General features: G+C 37.0%; 1 pseudogene across 1 annotated transcript in view; it reads left to right on the plus strand.

Annotated features, from left to right (window-relative positions):
* Positions 1-16786, plus strand: part of LOC148951818 (trypsin-1-like) — a 34478-nt pseudogene extending 17692 nt beyond the window's left edge. Inside the window, exons 3-6 of the transcript XR_016141776.1 lie at positions 3870-4131; positions 9604-9753; positions 13052-13140; positions 16723-16786. The product of XR_016141776.1 is annotated as a trypsin-1-like (transcript). The remainder of the gene's footprint in view (positions 1-3869; positions 4132-9603; positions 9754-13051; positions 13141-16722) is intronic.
* Positions 16787-23717: the final 6931 nt, after the last annotated feature.

A 23717-nucleotide genomic window follows, 5' to 3' on the forward strand; every position in this document is an offset into this window, starting at 1 on the left:
GTGGTTCCGTGGGTTCTAAGACTTTTCTAGAAAACATCTTCACGAGTTTGGAAAGGCTTTCATGGCCGTCATCCAGTTTGCCCAGTAAAATTTGGTATTCTGGCCCCAGAAAAGATAAGTTGTCGTAGATTGCATGATCCAAGCCGTTCACTAGGGCTCTAAGGACACCGCAGAGCTCCTTAGCATAGAACGATTTCCAGTCATCCAGCGGGTTTCCTCCAGAATTGGCAATTGCCTCTGAATAACAAGCAGTCGGACTTCTAAGACGGTGTTGAAGTTGGAACTCGTATTGGCTATTCTGCACGAGATTAAATGACTGTACGAGTTGGTATAACCACTAGATTTACCGACCGAGATAGATATTACGGTATATGTCATGTCAGTATCTTCATGCTCTTTATTTAGTCAAATGGAAAATTGTAACACCACCCGTAAAATCACGGAAGAAGTCGGTAGTACTGCTGGTTTTACCGACCAATGACATGTCAGTATTTTCCTGATTTTGTTTGATGGAACAAAAAAAATTTGATGGCGTCGGAAAATACCAACTCATTTTTTTTTACGAGTGGATGAAAATATTGGGGACGTTCCCCTTCCCTCCATACGTGACGGCCCTGACTAGGACTCAAACCTTTGCTTAGGTTAATGTCTACAGCCAGAAATTATCCAAAATATGAAACTTTATTTCTATGCTTCAAAAGAGGATTTTGAACAAAGAATAGATGGTTCAAGCAACCTGAAATATGAAGTTAAAATCAGGAAAAAGGGAAAGAATATTGACAGAACGGCGATTTAAACAAGAGTTATGTGTTAAGATTGCATTAGTTATATGTTAAGTTGAGTTATGTGTTAAGATTACACATGTAGCCGAGTAGAGGCATGGTAATTTAGCAAAATCAGCATCAGCAGCAGAAGCATACCAAGAACCTAGCTTCCAAAGATATTAAAGGACAATGAAAAACTACAAAACAAAGATATGGTTGAGTTATGGCTGAGCCAATAATAAAATATTGGCTCATGATATTGGCTCAATAATATTGCTCAATAATAAAATAATATTGCTCAAACAACCCGTCAAAATTGGCTCAATAATAAAATTAAAAAAATATATTATGAAGCCAATATAGTTAAATAAACTACTTTTTAAATTTCTTTGGCAACTAAGAAATAGTCTAGTTAATCTAGTTGGGTGGTTTTTCAAGCAGTTTTCCTCAGTTAACGTCTCAACAACCGTCCACAAAAAAAAAAAAAAAAAAAAAAAAAAAAAAAAAAAAAAAAAAAACAGCACAACTGAAAACCAGTGGCACCAATTTATGAACATCCAGGGAGGGAAAATTTTCTCAAGTCTAGGAGGAGGGGGCAATTTTCCTGCTCTCTGATAAATGCCTAAACAGGGATTTTTCACCGGAAATATCAAAAGAAAAGGTATCTAACGTCTATGCGGATTTCACGCGCAGGGCAAATCAACTCTCAGACTAAACAATTTTTGAATTCTCAACCCTTTGGTTGATTTACCCATTTTGTATGGCTGATGAGCTTTGTATATGCCCATGCATATAGGGTTATGCTATGATGCCCTTTTGTGGTTTATTTGTTCTTAGTACTGCTAATCCTATGCATCCAATAATGAATAATAATATAAGAACGTACTTTCATGATATTTTTTTACGAGTAATGTAATTCAGTGGGACAATATAAGACAGTTAAATGAAGAAGGATATGGATAATATCCTTTATGAAAGGATATAATAATAAATAGCTAAATGAAAGCATATAATAATATCCTATAATAATATCTGTGATGTAAATAATATCTTCATCACGTTCGGAATTTTGGTTGCTAGGAAAAGGTCCTAAGAATTCGTCCAAAGAACTTAATTATGCTCAAGGTTTTGATGACCCTCAAAATCTTAAATGTAACATTACAAAAATCCAATCATGCCAATTCTAATCATCACCTGCCCTCCAGATCAAATCATTTTTAGTCTTCTATAGTTTAAGGTAAAATTTATATACTGATTTTTTTTTTTTTTTTTTTTATCCACTTGCAAATATATTTTATGTTTTTGCCATATTTGGTGGGATTTAGAAAAATTCATGATAATGCATGTGTTTTTGCACATTAAATTTTTTTGTCTATGTTTTATGGATTACTTATTTTAGCCGCACAGGTCCCTTAAACTTTGAGGCTTAACCTTTTGTTTATATTTAGGGCCTCATTCTCTTCCTAATAAATTAATTGTTTCATAAAATCTCATCTGAAATCAGTGTTAATCAACTTTCACACTTTGGGAGGTGTTAAAGAAAATTTTACGTTTTTAATACTAAAGTCCAATTTGCCGAAATGAGACCATTATGTTTTAGCCAAATTTATTTTGGAATGAAGGGGGTTTAATACTGTTAGAAACCATGCTGTTGAATAAAATCTTCAATGTATCTCAGGACCCTTTACCAGATGGTTAATCTTCTGTTTTAAAAAACGGTAAAAAGAAAAGGTGAAGACACAAATCAACCACCGTCAACTCACCCACCATAACTAAACCACCAAACAGCTCAATCACCCTCAACTCAGCTACCGCTTAACTCAACTACCTTAGTTTCAACCACCAAACAAGTCAACCATGAAAGGGTAGATACTAAGAATATAATCCAGGAAAAGCTAGATACTAAGAATATAATCCCATACTTGCTTGAATAACGTTAAAAATCAGCTCTACTGAACTATCAGTACACAACTTGACAACCTTTGAATTTCCCTGTTATTCTACCCACCTTGGTTAAAATCTTTGCCAGAATTGGATTAATATTAGGTTAGCCGTATATTCATTGAATGAACAACGTTTTTATTAAAAGTTGGCAAGAATAATCTCTAACTAATTTTTAAGTAAAACTAACCTCTTGTAAGTTTTTGAACTGTCGACATATTCAAGACCTTTTATCAATTTTTAACAAAATTGCTTCAGAAGTTGCCTCTGATTTTGGAAAAAATTACTAAAGACTTATAGGTACTTTGTCCTTTACATTGTCAGCCGACGACGAGACTCACAAAATGAAATTTATAGTAGGCTATCCATCGTCCTTAATATAGCCCCAGTTTAAGTACAAATATTGCTGATTTTTTGTTGTTACTTTTTTTTGGTATTTTTTGGTAGTATGAAGAAACATTTGTTAACAAAAAATTAATCATAGTTTTGTACACAGCCTAAAATTTTATCCGAGCATTTTGGGAGGAAAGGCGGCTGCAATTTTAACGCTAACAATTCTTATATTCAGAAAAAGTATTGATTGGTGAATCTGCGTTTCAGGTAGGCTACTTCTACAACCATTTAATTCTAGCGTATTCGGTTCCTGAGAAGGAAAAGTTTTACTAATGTCAAATATATAAGAAAGAAGAAGAGTATTTTGTTTTGTTCAAGGTGGTGGTGATAGAGTTGCAGTAAAACAAAATAAAGTAAAATACTTGCATAAGAATTCGACGATGAATGAAGACAATTTGCTTGAATTACTTGGGACGAGGTTGAATTGGGATTGAGTTCAACGGGGACTAAGTTTTATTACGGCCAAGTTAAATGGTGGCTCCACTAACTGGGGTATGAGTTAAAAACTGGTTGAATTTAACGAGGGTTAATTTGAGCACGACTGAGCTAAATGAAAATTCAATTCCATGGTGGCCCAAATCCTTGATAATAAGAATGTATTTAATTAAAATCGATGATTTCTAGGCTACTTTCTAATAAAAAGGGGAATTGTTTTTCCCCTAAACACTGATTTTGTCTAAATAGGACCACACAGCTTGTTCTTAGGGTTACTGATTTTAGGTGCACCGGTCCCCAGAGCTTGAGGCCTAACTTTTTTCTTTAATGTTCTAGCCAAATTCCATCTGGAATCACAGTTGTTGCTGGTGATCACGTCCTCAGCACCACAGATGGTGATTAACAGACTGTTGGTGTTGCATCAATCACGGAACATCCAGAGTACAACTCCCGCACATTCTACAATGATATCTGTGTTTTGAAGCTTTTAACCAGTGTCATTATCTGTGGTAATGTCCAGCCCGTTAGCCTCCCCTTCCCTAATGCTGAAGTCGATGAGGGTGTCATGGCTACTGTGTCTGGCTGGGGTACTACATCTGTAAGTTTTAATGATGTCGTACTTAGAAACTTTAATTCTGTTTGTCATACTTTATTGAGGAAAATAATTTGTTGAAATTTATTAAGTAATCATGAAGCATAATTTTTAAAGAATTTTACAAGCTAAGTAACATGTCATTCAGCTATAATAAATTTTTTCTTTTGTAAAAATTGTTAAAAAAAATTGAAAAATTTCATACCTGCAAATTTCTATCCAATTTAATTCATTATCTCCTTCGTGATAATACTATTTGCTGTAAGCGTAACAGCATTCAAAGTACCCACATGTTCTGTTCTGGATAGTTTTATTGAACGGCAAGCTAGATCAATGACGCTTCAATCTTTTTGGGCTGTCTAACCTTCTTTGTGATTACAACAGGCAGGCTTTGATATATCTTATTACATGAGCCTTTGGGATTGACTTTATCGATTCTAATTAAAGTTAAATTATTGTAGGTTAACATGGTTCCGTTTCCACAATTAAGGTCTAACTAGGGGAGAGGTGGTTTTAATTTGAATTTGTTTCAGGTACTCTATTGGTTAAATAATTCTAGGTTAGCATAATTCCGTTTCGATAACTAAATTCTGACCAGGGGAAAGGTGATTTTAATATGAATTTGTTTTTAATACTCTATTTTTAAAATTTTTGAAATATATTTCTTAAGGGGAATATTCTATGGAGCATTTTCAGGTGGAACGAATTTCTAAAGGAAGTGAGGAATTCTCAGACATGATTTTAGAAAATTCCGATACTAAATTTTTAAAAGCACATTTTTTATTGAATGTCACGACCAAAATTAAAACTTAAAACCTATAACTCAAAGTTATTCCATAAATGAGAGGGCTGGCCCTAAATCTAACATTCACTCGTTACACTAAAGTTTTCTAATGCTATAAATCTATTTCTCATTCTAATGTAGTGGCTGTTTCGTTTCAGCATCCGTGTGGATAGATGGGGGGAACCATGTTTCTATGACGGTTTACATTCAGTTTAGCCAGTTGAGGTATCATAGGAAGCGCAATAGCGCTACCTAATTCAGGAACGATGTTGGCACAATGCATTATTTATTTATTTTAGGTTTTTTGGTTTCAGATAAGGGCACTTCGTATAGAAGGAGCTTTCATAGAAACTTTGAAAGGGGCTCATTCAATTGGAAATTTAAGGTTCTAGTGCCCTTTTTAGTAGTCAACCTTCCACGCCCATGACTATCCCACACGCATCCAATCAAAATTCTGAGATAGCAATTTTGTTTAGCATAGTTGAAAGGTCCAGTAATTATGTCCTTAGGTATGAAAATCCCCCAACAGCCATCACAACAAGGTCTGCAAGTTATTCTAGGTGCCTATTATTGACAAATGAGATCTTCATACAAGGAGCGGTCCTATGAATTTTGGAGGGGGCTTATTCGATTGGAAATCAAACTTTCTAGTACCCTTTTTAATATTCAAAAGCAATTGGAGAGAAATTAGCCCCCCTCACGTCCTCTCTACCCCAAATGCACCAGAGAGAAGTTTTGATTAATCTATTTTGTTCAAAATAGTCCAAACATCATACAACATGGCCTTCAGGGCTTACACAGCGCTCCCAGAGCCTGGGGGCAAGAGCTGTATGCTATGCCCCGTGGGCATGTAATTTCTTATGGAAGGAGCGGTCTTAAAACTTTAGAGGAAATTATTTAATTGTAAATAGAAAGCTATAGTTCCGATTTTAATAGTTGATGGTAATTGGAGGGCAACCAGCCCCCCCCCCTCCCACCCTCGTAATTTCCCCAATTGCATCCAATCAAAACTTTGAAATATTCATTTTGTTCATCATAGTTGAAAGGTCCAGTAATATGTCTTTGAGGACGACAACCCCCAACAGCCGTAAGGGCAAGGGCTATAATTTATTCTAGTTGCCCATTATTAACATTTAAGGTTTTTATGGAAGGGTTGGCTGCATAGACTTTGGAGGGGGATTTTTTGATTAGAAATCAGAAGTTCTATTGATCTTTTGAAGAGTCAAAATTGATTGGAGAGCAACTAGCTACCCCACGTCCTCTTTTCTCCAAATGCTTCTTATAGAGGATAGCCATTTTTTCAAAATAGTCTAAAGATTACATAAAAAGGCCTTCGGTTTGAAATAGTACCTCAAATCCTTGGGGAAAGTGTTATAAGTTAGGCCCAGGGGACATATGAGGTTTTTATGGAAAGGGTGGACGTATAAATTTTAGAGGGGGCTCATTTGATTAGAAATTGAACGTTCTAGTCCCCATTTATGAGTCACAAGTGATGTAGTGCAACAAGCCCCTTCTCCCTCTTTTTCCCAAGCGCATCCGATTGAAATTGAGAGATAGTCCAAAGAACATAAAACAGTGCTTCCAAGGATGATAAAAAATCCTAATCCCAGGGGCAAGGATTGTAAGTTGCATCCTAGGGACATATAAGGATTTTATAGAATGAGTGGTCGTATAAACTTCGGATGGGGCTCATTTGATTGAAAAAATTACTACCACTACTGCCAATAAAACAACTGTTTTCAAGATACAACTGTGTTTTCAAGATACTTAGCAGGAATGGCAGAGACGGTCGTATGATTGTTTACTTTCATCAGGGGGGGGGGGGTGAGTCAGCGGGAAAAAATCATACATAGTAGGAAAATGAAGCATAATAGACACTCAACGAGAAGGCGGTTTTCAAACTCCACACAATTCAGGTTGCGCCACTCTAAGATCATGTTTATTCATTGTAGCTGCATAAGCTTTTTAGCAATAAAGCACTTAGTGTTCTAACTAGGACGGTCTGGATGCTTTGCATAGGTTGCACTCGATACAAGAATTACAAGGGCTATCTTTCGAATTAGCATGATTGCTGGCACACCTTGAACAGTGGACAGAACTTTTGCATGCCTTGCATGTCTTGACAATCAAACAGTTAGTGGTAATGAACTGTAAGTAAGGAGCGACCCAGCTCAATAGTAACCGAAACTCTACAAAAACGGAATTTTGATACTAATAGATATCTCAAAAGAATACGATTTTTATACTGATTTCAAATATGTAAGTTTTATTAAGTCTAAGTCTTACTCATTAAAGGTTACGAGCCTGAGAAACTTTGTCTTATTTTTGAAAAAAGGGGAAAACCCCCCAAAAGTCATTACATCTTAATGAAAATGACACCATACGATTTCGCATATCAGAGAACCCTACTGTAGAGGTTTCAAGCTCCTATCCGAAAAAATATGGAATTTGTATTTTTTGCCAGAAGAAAGATCACGGATGCGTGTTTATTTGTTTTTTTTCCAGGGGTGATCATATCAACCCAGTGGTCCTAGAAAATCGGGAGAGGGCTCATTTAAACGGAAATTATAAGTTCTAGTGCTCTTTTTAAGTGATTAAAAAGTTGGATGGCTACTAGGCCCCCTCCGTATCCCTTTTTGATTCAAAATCGTCCTACCAAAATTTTGAGCCATTTTGTTCAGTATAGTTGAAAGGCCGGATAACTATGCCTTTGGAGATATCGTGATCTCCACATCCCCTGGGTAAAGGTCTTTAAGTTACAAAATTTGACCATTGTTTACTTAGAGTATTTTTATTGGGAAATATGCATATATCTTACGGGTGGAGGACGAATTTTCTGCTGGTAGAATTTTCCACGGGGATAATTTTCCATGGAGAGGGAGGTTTCCGGGGAGTGAATTTTTCATAGCAAATTTTACACTGGGGGAATTAGCCAGAATTCCTGTACAAATTCGTCTTATGTCTTGCTCTCTCTTTGCCGACTCAGTTTTAAGCGTGGAGATATTAAGGGTAATTGTCCGGGGTAAATTTTCTCCGGGATTTAATTGTCCAGTGAATAAATCCGTGGGGAGGAGGGATTTTTCCGTGGAGTTCTGCCAAATTTCCTGGCATTGTTTAGAAAACGATCAGCATTTATATAAAACAAAAACAATTTTATTCAACTAAAAGTAAAGAACAACATTAAAACTTAAAACGAACAGAAGTTATTACGTATATGAGTGGGGCTGCTCCTCCTACACCTCTTTCTTTACACTAAAGTTTGAATTCTGTCCCAATTCTTTAAGAACCACTCCTGGAACACCATTTTCGTTTAATTAGAACAATATGAAGCTTTTTTTAAATTTCTAAAAAACTTTAAAAGTACTAAAAAGTACTAAAAGCTCTTCCTCAACGCCTCGCTCTTTGCGCTAAAGTTTGAATTCTGTCACAATTCTTTAAGGACCACTCCTGAAACACTATATTCCTTGAATTAGAATAATAAGAAGTTGTTTTTAAAAATACTAAGAAACTTGTACGAACACGGTGGTTCAATTCCGCTTTCTAGGGCTATTATGAGAGAAAGGTTTAGATCGCTAGGGCACGTTCTGCGTATGAAGGATGACAGATTGCTGAAGATTCAATTTTTCGACCAACCGTCTAGGGTTAGACAGAAAACAGGTCATCCTCGGTTTGGGTGGGAGGACCTTGCTCTAAACGCTAAAGTTTTCTCTAAAACTTTAAGAAAAACTTCTTATTCTTATTAAACGGTTCTTGCGCATCAGGTGTCATTCTTAAATAATTGGAACAAAACGGGAAACTTGCGTGAAGAGGGAGGTATTGAGAAAGGATCAATCTCCCTAATATACGTCATAATTTATGTTGGTTTTAAGTTTTCATGTTGCTCCTTATTTAAAGTTGAAAATACTTGCTTCTTTAGTTTAATTTCTTATCATTTTTCAAATAATGCCGTTAAATCTGGCTCACCCTGCATGAAAAATTCCCTCCCCTGATGGGAAACTCCCGCGTGAAAAGTTCCTGTCACATAAAATACAGCCTTTCTGCCACCCTAGCCCCTCTCGGTAAAATTTCTTGCGGACAATTCAGCGTGTATAATCCTTCTTAGCATACTTTCATCTGAAAAATAATTTAATTTCTAATCGTTTTTCCTGATCATTCCCAAAATCCCCCTTCTTTGGGATTTTTTCTCGTGAATCCAAACCCACTGAAAATTTCCATCGAACAAGTCCAAAGAAAATATCCACATGCAAAATTGAGTTGGCAAAGAGATAGTAAGACAAATAAAAGGAATTTCGGATATGAATTATGTCAAAGCCTTCCCCCCCCCCTCAGTGTAAGATTTCTCCTGAAAACCTCACTAATAAAAATTTCCCTCCCTATGGCAATAGCATACTTCCACTAAATTTCTACTATTTCTAATTTCAAAAAAAATATGCCTTAACTTTTCACGGACAATCTACAAACTACAGTTGAAAGCAAATATTTGTCAAGTTAATAAATTAGAAATGGAACAATTTAGGTGTTCCCTCCCCACGGTAATAGCATACGTCCTTTAAATGTCCACTATTTCTGATTTAAAAAAACACGCCCTGTAGTCATGCTTAATTTTAATTTATACACAAGTAATGAACCTCGGTTATGAATTGCATTTTGTGTGCCCATTACTTATTAATGTTCATTCCATCTTTTTTTCACAGGCTGGTGGATCCCTTTCCGATGTTCTGCGAGCTGTCGATGTACCTGTCATTTCGGATGCTGATTGCCGTGGAGCTTACGGAGAAACCGATGTCACTGATAGTATGATCTGTGCCGGTGATCTCTCTAATGGCGGAATTGACTCCTGTCAGGTATGCAGTCTCTTTCTCCATCTCTTTTAGATGACATTTGTGCAGTTAGTGCTTCTTCTTTATCGGTGATTTATTTTTACAATCGCAAATAGTCCATCACATGCAAAAAAACACTAAGAAATCAAAAAGTTCTTGTTAACGAACTTTAAGTACGGAGCGACCCGTCTCAATTTTAACAGAAACTATAAAATACGGGATTTTGATACAAATAGATACATCAAAATATTAAGATTTTAATCCTGATTTCATATATATAAGTTTCATTAAGTTTAATCTTACCCATCAAAAGTTACATGCCTGAGAAAATTTGGCGGATTTTCGAAACAAGGGGGAAAGACCCCCTAACAGTTATAGAACCTTAATGAAAATCACACCATCATATTCAGCGTATCAGATAACCCTCATTTTGTGGTTTAAAGCTCCTTTAAAAAAAAATGTGTAATTTTGAATTTTTTTCCATAAGAAATATCACGGTTGCGTGTTTATTTGTTTGTTTTTTTTTTTTTTTTTTTTTTTTTTTTTTTCCCAGGGGTGATCGTATCGACCTAGTTATCCTAGAATATCGTGGGTGAGCTCATTGGAACGGAAATTAAAAGTTCTAGTGCCCTTTTTAAGTGACCAAAAAAAATGGAGGGCAATCAGGCCCCCTCCTACGCTCATTTTTTTCCCAAAGTCACCCGATCAAAATTTTGAGATAGCCATTTTGTTCAGCATGGTCGAAAATATGATAAAAATGTCTTTTAGGATGACTTGATCCCCCAAAGTCCCCAGGGGGAGGGCTGAAAGTTATGAACTTTACTCAATGTTAACATATAGTATTTGTTATTGGGAAGTATACATACTTTTTCAGAGGATTTTATTTCTGGTCGGTGGGGGACGGCGAGGGTCGGGGGCTATGATTACTGATCTTTAAATGATTTACGATTTCATGTTGGAAGGGAAATTGCTCTAAATTGTGCTCAGGATTTCACAGCATGATTAAAGAGAAAGATGCGGACTTAAATAAAAAAAAAACAAGTTTTTCAACTGATAAAATGATTGTGATTAAGAGGTCATTTTTAAAGAACTGGAAAAAAAAATTCGAACTATAGTTTAAAGAGCAGGGTATTGACTAGGGGGCGAACCCCCTAATATACGTGTTAAAAATTTATGAATATAGAAGTTCGTTACGTAAGTTAATTCTAAGTTACGTATATTTATTACTAATAAAAACGTTCGTAAATAAAATTAAACAAGTTTCGAGAAAGCCATTTAACCATGTCTTTTAGGATGACTTAATCCCCCGAAGTTCCCAGATGGAGGGCTAAAAGTTATGAACTTTACCAAATGTTAACATATAGTATTGGTTTTTGGGAAGTATACAGAAGTTTTCAGGTGGTTTTTTTTCGGTTAGTGGGTGGGATGGGTGGGTCAGTGGTTATGTTGGAGGATCTGTTCATGAAGGAAGTTTTCATGGGGGAAGGGAAATTGCCATGAAGGGGGCGCCAGACGTGCCAGCATTATTTATTAGTAATTTTGAAGTATACAACCATTTTCAGGACGAATTGTTTCTGGAGGGGGGGGGGGCTAGAGGCGGGGGTTACTCTGGAGAATATTTCCGTGGTGGATATTTCTTTGGGGTAAGGGACCTTTCTATGAAGGGGGCACCGGATTTCCAAGCATTATTTAAGAAACGATCAGAAATTAAATAAAAAAAAACAAGTTTTTTCAACTGAAATGTAAGAAGGAGTATTAGAACTTAAAACGAACAGAAATTATAACGTATGTGAGGGGGTTCTCCCCCAAGTCAGTACCTCGCTCTTTACGCTACAGTTTTTTTTAGTGCTTTCAAAAGAGCTATCTATTCTAATTAAACGGCCTTTGTGATTCAGGGGTTTTTGAATCAAATTTTTTTTAAATTTTAACGTAAAGAGCGTGGTATTGACTAAGGGGAGAACCCCTTCATATCAGTAATAACATAGACGTAATAAAAAAAAAACAATAAAAAAACAAGCGATACGGCTCAATAGTAATCGAAACTTTTAAAAACAAAATTTTGATTTCGATAAATGTATCAAAAGAATGTGTTTATAATGCTGATCCTAAATATATAAATTTTATTAAGTTTAGTATTACTCATCAAAGGCTACGAGCCTGAGAAAATTTACTCGATTTTTTAAAGAGGGGGGAAACATCCCCTACAAGTGAAAGAATTTTAATGAAAATCATACCGTCAGATTCAGCGTATCAGAAAACCCTATTACATAGGTTTCAAGCTCATTTCTGCAAAAACCTGCAACTTTGTATATTTTGCCAGAAGAAATATATACAAATATAGAAGTTAGTTACGTAAGTTAATTTGTAAAGACATCCATTTAGCAAAAGAAAAGTAAAATTTTTATACAAATAAAAGCTGCATTAACTAAAAAACGATCAGAAATTAAATAAAAAAAACAAGTTTTTTAAACTGAAAGTGAGGAGCGACATTAAAACTTAAAACGAACAGAAATTATTCCATATATGAAAGGGGCTCTCCCCTCCTCAACGCCTCGCTCTTTACGCTAAAGTTTGACTCTGTCTCACAACTTTAATTTTTAAAACAATAAAAAACTTTAGCGTAAAGAGCGAGGCGTTGAGGAGGGGAGAGCCCTTTCATATACGGAATAATTTCTGTTCGTTTTAAGTTTTAATGTCGCTCCTTACTTTCAGTTTAAAAAACTTGTTTTTTTTATTTAATTTTATCTTACAAGCCTTACCAAAGACTAGAATTGTCACTTGTCAAGGCTTGCATGGGAAGTGATTTAAATACATTTTGTGTACTAGCTGACTGAGCACATTGGGGGGTCCTTCCTTACCAGCCATATTTACCATCTCTGCACAACGTTAATAATTAATGATTGCACCACGACGTTTTAAAGGCGGTTAATAACTTTAAGTTGTATGTTAACCTTTACTTTTTTATTTTTCAGTTGAAATTATAACCAATGTAAATAAGATCAATGATGGCGTTGCCAAGGTGTCATTGAGACATTTTCCGCAAGGAAATTAGATTCTCTTTTTCACCTTTTCTCTCCCCACATAGGCACATAGGCACATAGCAAGCCCTATTTATTGGCTTAGTTAATTTTCTCTTGTCTTGATTGGTTCCAAAAAGCTTTCCTTTTACCCAAATATGTTATTCTTCTTTTCTCACTCTTTAATTTTTTTTATCTTACTCTTTAAAATTCATGTTGTGTAAATTTCGTCCTTTCAAAGCTCAGATTATACAATTTGAACTTTTTTGTACGTCTCAATCAAAATTAAAGTCTGCTTTTTTTAGGATGATTCTGGCGGACCCCTCTACGTTGGATCCATTATTGTTGGTATTGTCTCTTGGGGATATGGATGTGTATATGCAGGATACCCAGGCGTGTGTAAACCTCTATTTAGGTCCTTTCTATATGCCCTTTTATAGTGGCAGATGTAATGGTTTACGTAAATTCCAAAGATAGACGATAAACGTTGGTACATGGTCTTTATTAAATAACGTGAGAATACACATAGAGAAAATAAGGTAGCACAAGAACAACTAGCTACAACGAAGGCGAGAGATGGACTGCCTTTAGAAATGCGCGACGAATGTAACTTTCCTGGAACGGAAGTTCCAGCCCTGGGAACGACCCCTTTCCCACGACTAGCTTTTAGTCCCAAGAGCTCCCCCTGGACCGCTATCGTTGACGCATAAATGCCCAACTAACTAAGAAAGGAGATACCCGGAAATGCTTCTCGAATTGATGTTAAATACTTTACAGATTCTCCCCCCTGTTTTAAGTTAAATTTTCCAAATTTGGCTTATCCCCTTCTCATTAAACCCCCAAACTTTAATTGAATTCAAAACATTCCCTTCCCAAATTATTCACTTCTCGCCTACTAACATTCTACAGCATGAACTAGTAAACAATTACATAATACAAACATTTCACAATACTTGCATAAGTAAAATCTTACATAGTATAAACGAACCACACTAACAACAGTAGTCGGAAACTGGATATTTTAACACTTCATTTTTCTTTGTATACTTTAAAATAGACTTGTTCCCCATACCCCTGAATTTGATGAGGACAAGGAAAGTTGGGATTATGTATAAACTTTGAATTAGGGCAAAAGGAATGACCGGGAAAGGCTAATTAATCCTGAAAATACCAGCGACAAATAAATGAAGTTGCAGAAACTCTAAAAATCATACCATGCTGCAATGGCGTTAAGATATTATTCCCAATAAAATCCTCGGGGTTTTATTGCTGCGGAACGCCTCGGTTTAGACCTATTTGGTTTTTCTCTACAACTTGTGGTTCGAGAAATGGCAGTACTACTGTTGATATCTCTACATAACTATTAGCGTTACGCATTAAAGCCATCCCGTGAGGCATCACCCTCATCTCGCGAGATATTACAACCAGCTCCCTCTCCCTGGGTAGCAAAACCGCCCTGCGAGGCATCAGTAACATCTCGCAGTGCAACAAAAAAAAAACCAACCCGTGAGGCATCAGTACCATCACACGGGACCTCAAAACCAGCTCCCTTTTCCTGGGACGCCAAACCGCCCTGCGAGGAATCAGTAACATCTCTCAGTGCAATAAAAAAACCATCCCGTGAGGCATCAGTACCATCCCACGGGACCTCAAAACCAGCTCCCTTTTCCTGGGTAGCCAAACCACCTTGCGAGGAATCAGTACCATCTCGCAGTGCAACAAAAAAAAACATCCCGAGAGGCATCAGTACCATCACACGGGACCTCAAAACCAGCTCCCTTTTCCTGGGTCGCCAAACCCCCCTGCGAGGAATCAGTACCATCTCGCAGAGCAACAAAAACCCATCCCGTGAGGCATCAGTACCAACCCACGGGACTTCAAACCCAGCTCCCTTTTCATGGGTAGCCAAACCGCCCTGCGAGGAATCAGTACCATCTCGCAGTGCCATCTCATTATCATTGAGTCCAAATTTCACCCTCGTCAGCGCAGAAAGAAATTCATCGGAAAAAGAAGACGTTTCTTCTTTCCCCACTATCTGTTCCATCTGTTCATATTGTATTGCAACCTTATACGCATCACCTAAACAAAAAAAAAATTCTGCACTATTCTCTAACAAATACCGTTTGTATGACGGTCTGATCCACTCCTTGAATAAATTTAGAGCAAATCTTCCAAGAACTACACCATCATCCCTGGCTTCTAAGGACACCCTGCATGACCTTCCTAATTTTTGCATCCTTCTATAGAATAGATATACCCTTTTCCTTAAATTGAGCCACGCCTACAAACTCTGCAACCATTTTGCCTACTATTTTGCCTGGGGTATATACTACAAGTAATCCACCTTTTATACTTGACAAATTTATAATCGTGGGATCCAGATTCCCAAAAAAGGAGCGAAACAAACCATGGGCCAAAAATGGCGCAAAGCTTTTGAATCAGACCAATTTAACAACAACTGAAATTTTTTTTTTTAACTTTGCAACAAACTCAATTTTTGAAACTTTGTAACAAATTTTGTAACAAACTTAATTATTTTTCCACTTTCTGACTTTGTGAGTGACGTTATTACTAAAAAAATGGTCAATTAGCGATCCTATTACTTGGGACTGTTGAGGCTGTTCTATTGGAGGATTAATTGGGGTGGTGCTCGGGGAGTTGAAGGGTTTTTTGGGACCCATGTCTTGATCTTTTGAAGGTAATCATAAAGTTCATCTTGATCGAAATCAGGATCATTTGAGTCAAATAAAAGAGGTGGAGATATGCCATCTCCCCTCCACTGTTTTACAAAATCAAAAGCAACCTTTTTGTTATATCCAGTTTCCGCCGGATCGAGAATAGGAATAAAAACTGACATATTGAGATTAAAATTTGAAAAGCAGTTATTCTAAAAATTTAAATATTTGTTTTAAACACAGCTCTTTAATTACGGACGCCAGATTTTGGGCAATAAACTTCACCTTTAACAACAAGGGTCTAATAAAATTTACTGGGTTGTTTAGTCGTGCTAAATCACTTACGAAAGGTCGTCTGTCTTACATCTAATTGCAGTTGGTCTCAATTAAATCACTAGCGTCAAATGGAGTCACAATTGAGAATTAATTTTCGATTATCGAATTTAAAATTTTAAATTTTGTTTGGAAACTGTCAAATGTAGATCACACGTCAACTGTATAAAATCATGTAAAAAAAACACCAAACGTAGAATGGCTAAGTGAAGGTAGAAATGAACCGGAGACTCTCAGTTGTAGAAATTTGAATTAGTATGTAGAAGCTATCGCGAGGAAATCCATATTAGGCATTGTGTAACAGCCTATTTCAAAATGTTCATTTAAAAGAAAGTGTTTCTCAAGAAGGCGCTTTGAATAGAAAAAAGTTCAATACCTCGTAACATTTCGATGCCTTTTTATCAGTCTTTTGTAGTATTTGCGGCTCAATATCACAAGCAATTTTGGTAGCGGGCGAAATAGCTCTTCAATATGTTGCCAGTATGTAGCGTAAGATGTCGTAAGTACTTATAACGGTCACTCAAATGTCACTTGGAGGTTTTCCCCTAGTGATATATGCTCCACTAGTCTTAACCGCTTGCCACCACTCTGTAAACCTCTATTTAGTTCCTTTATTTGTGCCCTTTTATATTGGCAGATGTGATGGTTTACGTAAATTCCAAAGATAGACGATAAACGTTGGTACATGGTCTTTATTAAATAACGTGAGAATACACACAGAGAAAATAAGGTAGCACAAGATCAACTAGCTGCGACGAAGGCGAGAGATGGACTGCCTTTAGAAATGAGCGAAGAATGTAACTTTCCTGGAACGGAAGTTCTAGCCCTGGGAACGACCCCCTTCCCACGACTAGCTTTTAGTCCCAAGAGCTCCCCCCTGGACCGCTATCGTTGACGCATAAATGCCCAACTAACTAAGAAAGGAGATACCCGGAAATGCTTCTCGAATTGATGTTAAATACTTTACACGTGTATACTCAAGTGTCATATTACGTTTCTTTGATCAAATCTGTTTGATTGACATTAAATGAACAACGAATAAATTTGAAATAATATTTTAAAATTATGATAAGCTATTAGCTGTAATTTCAGGTAAGGTGACAAAAAATAAGAAAGTTTCAACCTCCAACTGATGTAAAGAATCATTGCTTAGAAATTCATCGTTTCAATCTCCTTCTTCTTCTTTGTAGATGGCATCTAGTTGGGTATTAATCATCAGGCTTATATAAATTTAGTACATTATAAATAGTTTCACTGACCACCCACACACCTTTTCCACATTTTTATCAAGTAGTTCCCGGTAACGAACTGTAAGTGTCGCTCCTGCGACTAATTGATACTACAACTGTGTCTACAAGCAATTAGAACAACTTGCAACTGCACCTGTGACTTTTTGTGACTGCTGTAACCACCGGTGGGTGTAGAGCAAAATCTTGGGGTGGAGAGGATGGACCAAGTGCGCCAATGTCACTCAAGCTTGAGGTTTATGTAATAGAGCTTTATATAAGGTCGAGGTACCAATATCACTTTTGTCAGAACAATTGGTTAGGTCTAAGCGCTTATCCCCCTCATCATTTTTCGTAGCGGCCTAAAAAATGATGTTTTTGGTGCAGGCTCCTTCACCTTCTAGCTCTTTCGAACCTAATAAGTAAAAATTGTACATGATGAGGTTATGTATATGGAGAGACAATTCAGTTTAACGGTTTAGAACCTGTACCACCTTTTGACTAAGACTTCCAGCAATGAAATCCTTTATTATTTTTGTGCTGCTAACAAAAGATAACAATAATCAGCCAAAAAAATAAGGACTTTCCAACCAATTAGATACTAAACCACTAAAGCAATCTTGATCGCAGCAAAGGATATTACTAACAAAGAGGTATATATTGACAATAAAAAAAATATAAAAACTAAATACTAAAATACTGAAAAGAAATGGCTAAAGGGGGCGCTCAAAAGCCATTTTTTTTTGTGCTATTAGGTCAGAAGGGTAGAAGGACTGCCGTGACGTAGCCCGATCCACTATTGATATGGTTGATATAGCAAAAAAAGCTGAGTCTTCAAGTTGCAATCAGGGTTGCCACCGCAATGGATTTATCCATGAAAACATGGATTTTTCAACCCCTGATATGGATTTTGGAAACGACATGGATTTTCTTGGATTTCTCAATAAAAAACATGGATTTTTCAAGAAAACAGGGATTTTTGTTTTCAATGGGCCAAAATGGGTTAGCGGACCAGCTGTCTCATTACTTTTATATCTGTGGCCATAGATGGTGATCCATCTTCAGCTCAGCTGGACCAGCGGACGTGCTGAAGAAGTCCGGGAAATTCAAAACTTCTGGAGTATGATTATTTTTTACCAGTTCTAACGTTTTATCCATGCCCAAAAACAAAAAATCTGCCCCTGCTTTTGCCCCCACCAAGGTAAGTTGAAAATGGCTTTACAGGAGAGCTATGCGCGATTAAGATATACCTTTAGTCAACCTCATTGGTTTTGTGTCTGATAATGCAACTGTGGTGCTCGGTAAACAAGCGGGTCTGGCTGCGCTTTTAAAAAAAGATGTGCCGTGGCTCACCATTTTCGGGTGCATTTGCCATTCTTTTGCTCTGTGTTCGGCCGCTGCTTGCGATGTTCTAGATCCTGAAATACTACAATTTGCTCAAGACGTGTATAATTTTGTCGCTTATAGCCCTAAAAGGAAAAGTGATTTTGCCGAGTTCAGAAATTCATAGAAGTTGCCGAACACGGAATACTTTACCCGTCGAAGGCACGCTGGCTAGCAATGGAGGAAGTCGTGAAGAGGTTGCTTGAGCAGTGGGATGCTCATTTTCAGAGTATGCTCGCTGATAACATTCCCACCGCTATGAGTATTCACGAGGGACTCGGGAATGTCAAGTTTCGTCCTTTTTACCATATTTTCAACCATGTTGTACAAAATGGCTATCTCGAAATTTTGATCAGGTGACTTTGGGAAAAAAATTAGCTTGGGAGGGGGACTAGTTGCCCTCCATGTTTTAAGGTCACTTAAAAAGGGCACTAGAACTTTTAATTTCCGTTCCAATAAGTCCTCCCACGATACTCTAGGACCACTGGGTCAATACGATCACCCTGAAAAAAAAAAAAAAAAAAAAAAAAAATTAACACGCATCCGTGATCTTTGTGCTGGCAAAAAATACAAAATTCCAAATTTTTTTAGATAGGAGCTTGAAACCTCTACAGTAGGGTTCTCTGATATGCTGAATATGATGGTGTGATTTTCATTAGGGTTCTACAATTTTTAGAGGGTCTTTCCCCCTTTTTTCGGAAATCAGTCAAATTTTCTCAGGCACGTAACTTTTGATGGGTAGGACTAAACTTGATAAAAGTTATCAAGCATATCTTCATTTTAATCAAATCCATGTGACGTTTGAAGGACAGGTTGTCATCAATAAGAATACCCAAAAATCTTTCGACCTATGAATTATCCCGTTTGGCTGGTGAATTTCAGATAACTGGGGATAACCCTGAGAAATACGCGAAAAAAAAACTTGACTTTGAAAAATTTAGGTTAAGATAATTAGCACCAAGTCGTAAAATTACTCTCTAAAAAAAATTCAAAATTTAATCGAAGCTCTGATTCTTAATTTCACGAAGTGCCAAGTGTGCTGTCATCAGCCAAACATACAAGGATATCAGAAGATGGCGAACTATAGTTGGCACTATGGGCAAGGGAAGGCTTAGGATGACAAAGTCTACAGCAATTAATAAGGTTCTGATTTTTTACTACATAAAAAAGATCATTTACATAAATCAAAAATAGCACAGGCCCTAAAACTGATCCCTGGGGGGACACCAAAATTCAATTGTGAGGGTGAAGGGAAAAGTGGATCAACAGAAATAAACCTATCCTTCAAATAAGACTGATACCAAGAAAACACATCTCCCCTGATGTCAAAATGAGACATCTTCGATAAAAGAATTTCGGGATTGAATGCCTTACGAATATCCAGGAATATCCCAGCAGCCAGAATTTATCCCGAATCTAACGGGTCATACAGGCATGTTCACTGAAGTGCCTCATTCGGAAACCCAATTGAAAATCAAAAAGATTTGTTTTTAGATTTTAAGAAAGCAAGGAGACGAGAAAGCATAGCTTTTCAAAGATTTTAGTAAATACTGATAAAATTGAAATTGGTCGATAATTTGCTGGATCATTTCTTGGTCAACCTTTATACAAAGCAATAATCGGAGCACGCTTGAAAGCATTCGGAAAAACTTCACATTCAAATAAAAGATTTACAAGTTTAATAGAGGCAAAACTATTGACGGAAGAATAGATTTAACTACTCTAGTAGGAATAGAATCTGGCCCAGATGAGGACGAGTTTTTCAAGCCATTAACAATTTTAGTAATTTTGCTTACTGTTACTGGCTCTAGAAACATATACTTAATATTAGACGGCCCGAGGTAAGATCTAAAGTCCGGCTTAGGCCGAGACAAAGCAACTGTAGAAGCAATATTCTCACCATTGCTAGCGAAGAATGAAGTGAATGCCTCTTGGACAGTAAGCTCATCCTCTACAGCTTCGTCACCAATGACCAGACTCATAGGTAAAGAGCTAGATTGAGAACCAGGTTAAAGCACAGAATTTATTACCTTTCAAGCTTTACGAATATCATTGCGACACACAGCAAAATTATATAGGTAATAGATAGATTTGGCTTTCCTACACAAGGAATTATATATATTCTCGTAGATCTTGAATTGACGTAGACGAGTAGCACTTGCTGGAAGTGTAGTGGACTTATAAGCCTTCCAGAGATTATTTCTCCTTCTCCAGCTTTTTAGAAGTACGGTTTTTATCCATGGGTTTTGAGGAACAATCCTTTTAGACCTATGATTAGAAAGTGGTACTATACAAATATTGAGAAGAGCCTCTTTTACGGTTCTATAAAATTACTCAAATAAACAAGACAAATCCTTATCATTATCAAACAGGCTCCCTTTCTCACCCAACCTTAAAGAATAGGAATCAGAGACATGAGCCCGGTTACTTGAGCCCTGTTTAAAGCTGAACCGAGAACATCAAACAGTTCGTCGTAACGAACTGTTAGTAAGGAGCGACCCGGCTCAATAGTAACTAAAACTCTAAAAACCGAAATTTTGATACCAACAGATACATCAGTAGAATCAAATTTTCATACTGATTTCAAATATATAAATTTCATTAAATTTTGTTATGCCAATCAAAAGTTACGAGTAGAAAGGCCTCATGAGGTCCCGTCGCAACACCAAATATGGGCATAGAGTCCCTAGGGAGAACACCTGTGCTGTCAGTCCCACGGGTACACCAAATATGGGCATGGAATCCCCAGGGAGAATGATTGCGAGAAATGTCTCCGGGCGAAGTTAATTAACGTCTGACAGATGATGTCAGGGTTAATTGTTTCCGGGCAAAGTTCATTAATGGCTGACAGATGATGTCAGGTTAATTGTTTCCGGGCGAAGTTAATTAACGTCTGACAGATGATGGCAGGAGAATTGACTCCGGGCGAATGTTTTGATCTTAGAGATGAAGAGATTAGCGCGGGAAAGGGTTTCTTAGTAATTTCAAATGTGACAGCACAGGGATGCCAAAAACAAAAGGAACACGCTGAAATTACGTTTAGGGGTTATTTGGGCGAAAACATTTTAGACATTTTAGGAAATTATTTCGGCGAAACAGTTAGACATTTTCAACGATGATTTAAGAATAGGTTTTAGAAAAGGATCTGAGTATGAAACTCTGCGGTCATTATAATACACAAGCTCCGTTTGAAAAGTGTCATGAGGACCCTAACCCAATCCCAAAGGACTCCGATCCCCCTACCCCACCCCCACAGGGTACCGATCCCCCTACCCCAACCCCGAAGGAAGCCCCTGGTCCCCAAAGGTCCCCCGGGCTCCCAAAGGACCCCCGCCGTCCCAAAGGCCCCTGAACCCCCATTTTTTAATACTTTTTTAAGGCTCTATTATTTCTTTTCAGAACAAGTTATTTTCTTAATATCCATCCTAAACCCATTTTATAAGTTGAAATGGGCGAAAGCGTTTAAGACTTTTTAGGAAATTATTTCGGCGAAACAGTTAGAGACATTTTAAAATATGATTTTAGAAGATGTTTTAGAAAAGGATTTGAGGGTGAAACTCTGCGGTCGTTATAATACACAAGCTCCATTTGAAAAGTGTCGTGAGGTCCCTATCCCAATCCCCAAAGGCTCAGATCCCCATAACCCAACCCCGAAGGAAGCCCCCGGTCCCCAAAGGTCCCCGGGCTCCCAAAGGGCCCCCGCCGTCCCAAAGGCCCGTGAGCCCACATTTTTTATTACTTTTTTAATAAGGCTTTATTATATATTTTCAGAACAAGTTATTTTCTTAATGTCCATCCTAAACCCATTTTACAAATTGAAATGGGCGAAACCGTTTTAGACATTTTAGGGAATTATTTCGGCGAAACAGTTAGAGACATTTTAAAAGATGATTTTAGAAGATGTTTTAGAAGAGGATTTGAGGGTGAAACTCTATGGTCGTTATAATACACAAGTTCCATTTTAACAGTGTCGTGAGGTCCCCTACCCCAACCCCAAAGGGCTTGGAAAGGATGGATGCTTCAACTTGTAAAATGGGTTTAGGAGAGACATTTAGAATGGAACTTGCTCTGAAATGCCTTTTGAAAAGTATTTCTTGATGTTGAGGTATCCAAAAAGCTGTAAAGTAAAGTTGTGGGTGAAAAGGATGGGTAGTTAAAGTTGGAAAATGGGTTTAGAAGGGACATAAAGAAAATAAGTTGCTCTGAAATGCCTTTTGAAAAGTATTGCTTGGTGTTGCGGTATCCAAAAAGCTCTAAAGTAAACTTTTGGGTAAAAAGGATGGATGCTTCAACTTGTAAAATGGGTTTATAAGGGACATTAAGAAAGAAACTTGCTCTGAAATGCCTTTTGAAAGGTATTTCTTGGTGTTGTGGTATCCAAAAAGCTGTAAAGTAAAGTTGTGGGTGAAAAGGATGGGTACTTCAACTTGGAAAAAGGGTTTAGGAGGGACATTAAGAAAGAAACATGTTCTGAAATGCCTTTTGAAAAGTATTGCTTGGTGTTGAGGTATCCAAAAAGCAGTAAAGTAAAGTTGTGAGTGAAAAGGATGGGTACTTCAAGTTGGAAAATAGGTTTAGAAGGGACATTAAGAAAAGAAGTTGCTCTGAAATGCCTTTTGAAAAGTATTTCTTGGTCCTAGGGCATTCAAAAAGCTGTAAAGTAAAGTTGTGGGTGAAAAGAATGGATGCTTCAACTTGTAAAATAGGTTTAGGAGGGACATTAGGAAAGGAACTTGCTCTGAAATGTCTTTTGTAAAGTATTGCTTGATCTTAAGGTGTGCAAAAAGTCGTAAAGTAAAGTTGTGTTGATAAAGATAACTACTTCAACTTGTAAAATTGGTTTATGAAGGACATTAAGAAAAAAACTTGTTCTGAAAAAATATAATAAAGCCTTTGGAAAGTTTTGCTTGATGTTTGGGTGTGGAAAAAAGTCGTAAAGAAAAGTTGTGGTGAAAAAGATGGGTACTTCAAGTTGGAAAATGGGTTTAGAAGGGACATTAAGAAAGGAACTTGCTCTGAAATGTCTTTTGAAAAGTATTGCTTGGTGTTGTGATATTTGAAAAGCCTTATAGTAAAGTTAAGGGGGAAAAGATGAGTACTTCAACTTGTAAAATTGGTTTAGGAAGGACATTACGTAAAGAACTTGTTCTGAAAAAATATAATAAAGCCATTGGAAAGTATTGCTAGATGTTGGGGTATGCAAAAAGTCGTAAAGTAAAGTCGTGGGTGAAAAGGATGGGTACTTCATGTTGGAAAATGGGTTTAGGAAGGACATTAAGAGAAGAACTTGTCCTGAAATGCCTTTGAAAAGTATTGCATGATGCTGGGGGTGTGCAAAAAGTCGTAAAGTAAAC

The sequence above is a fragment of the Artemia sp. Qi Xiang Cuo genome, chromosome 5 (assembly GCF_049724085.1).
Source record: "Artemia sp. Qi Xiang Cuo chromosome 5, ASM4972408v1, whole genome shotgun sequence".
Lineage (NCBI taxonomy): Eukaryota > Metazoa > Arthropoda > Branchiopoda > Anostraca > Artemiidae > Artemia > Artemia sp. Qi Xiang Cuo.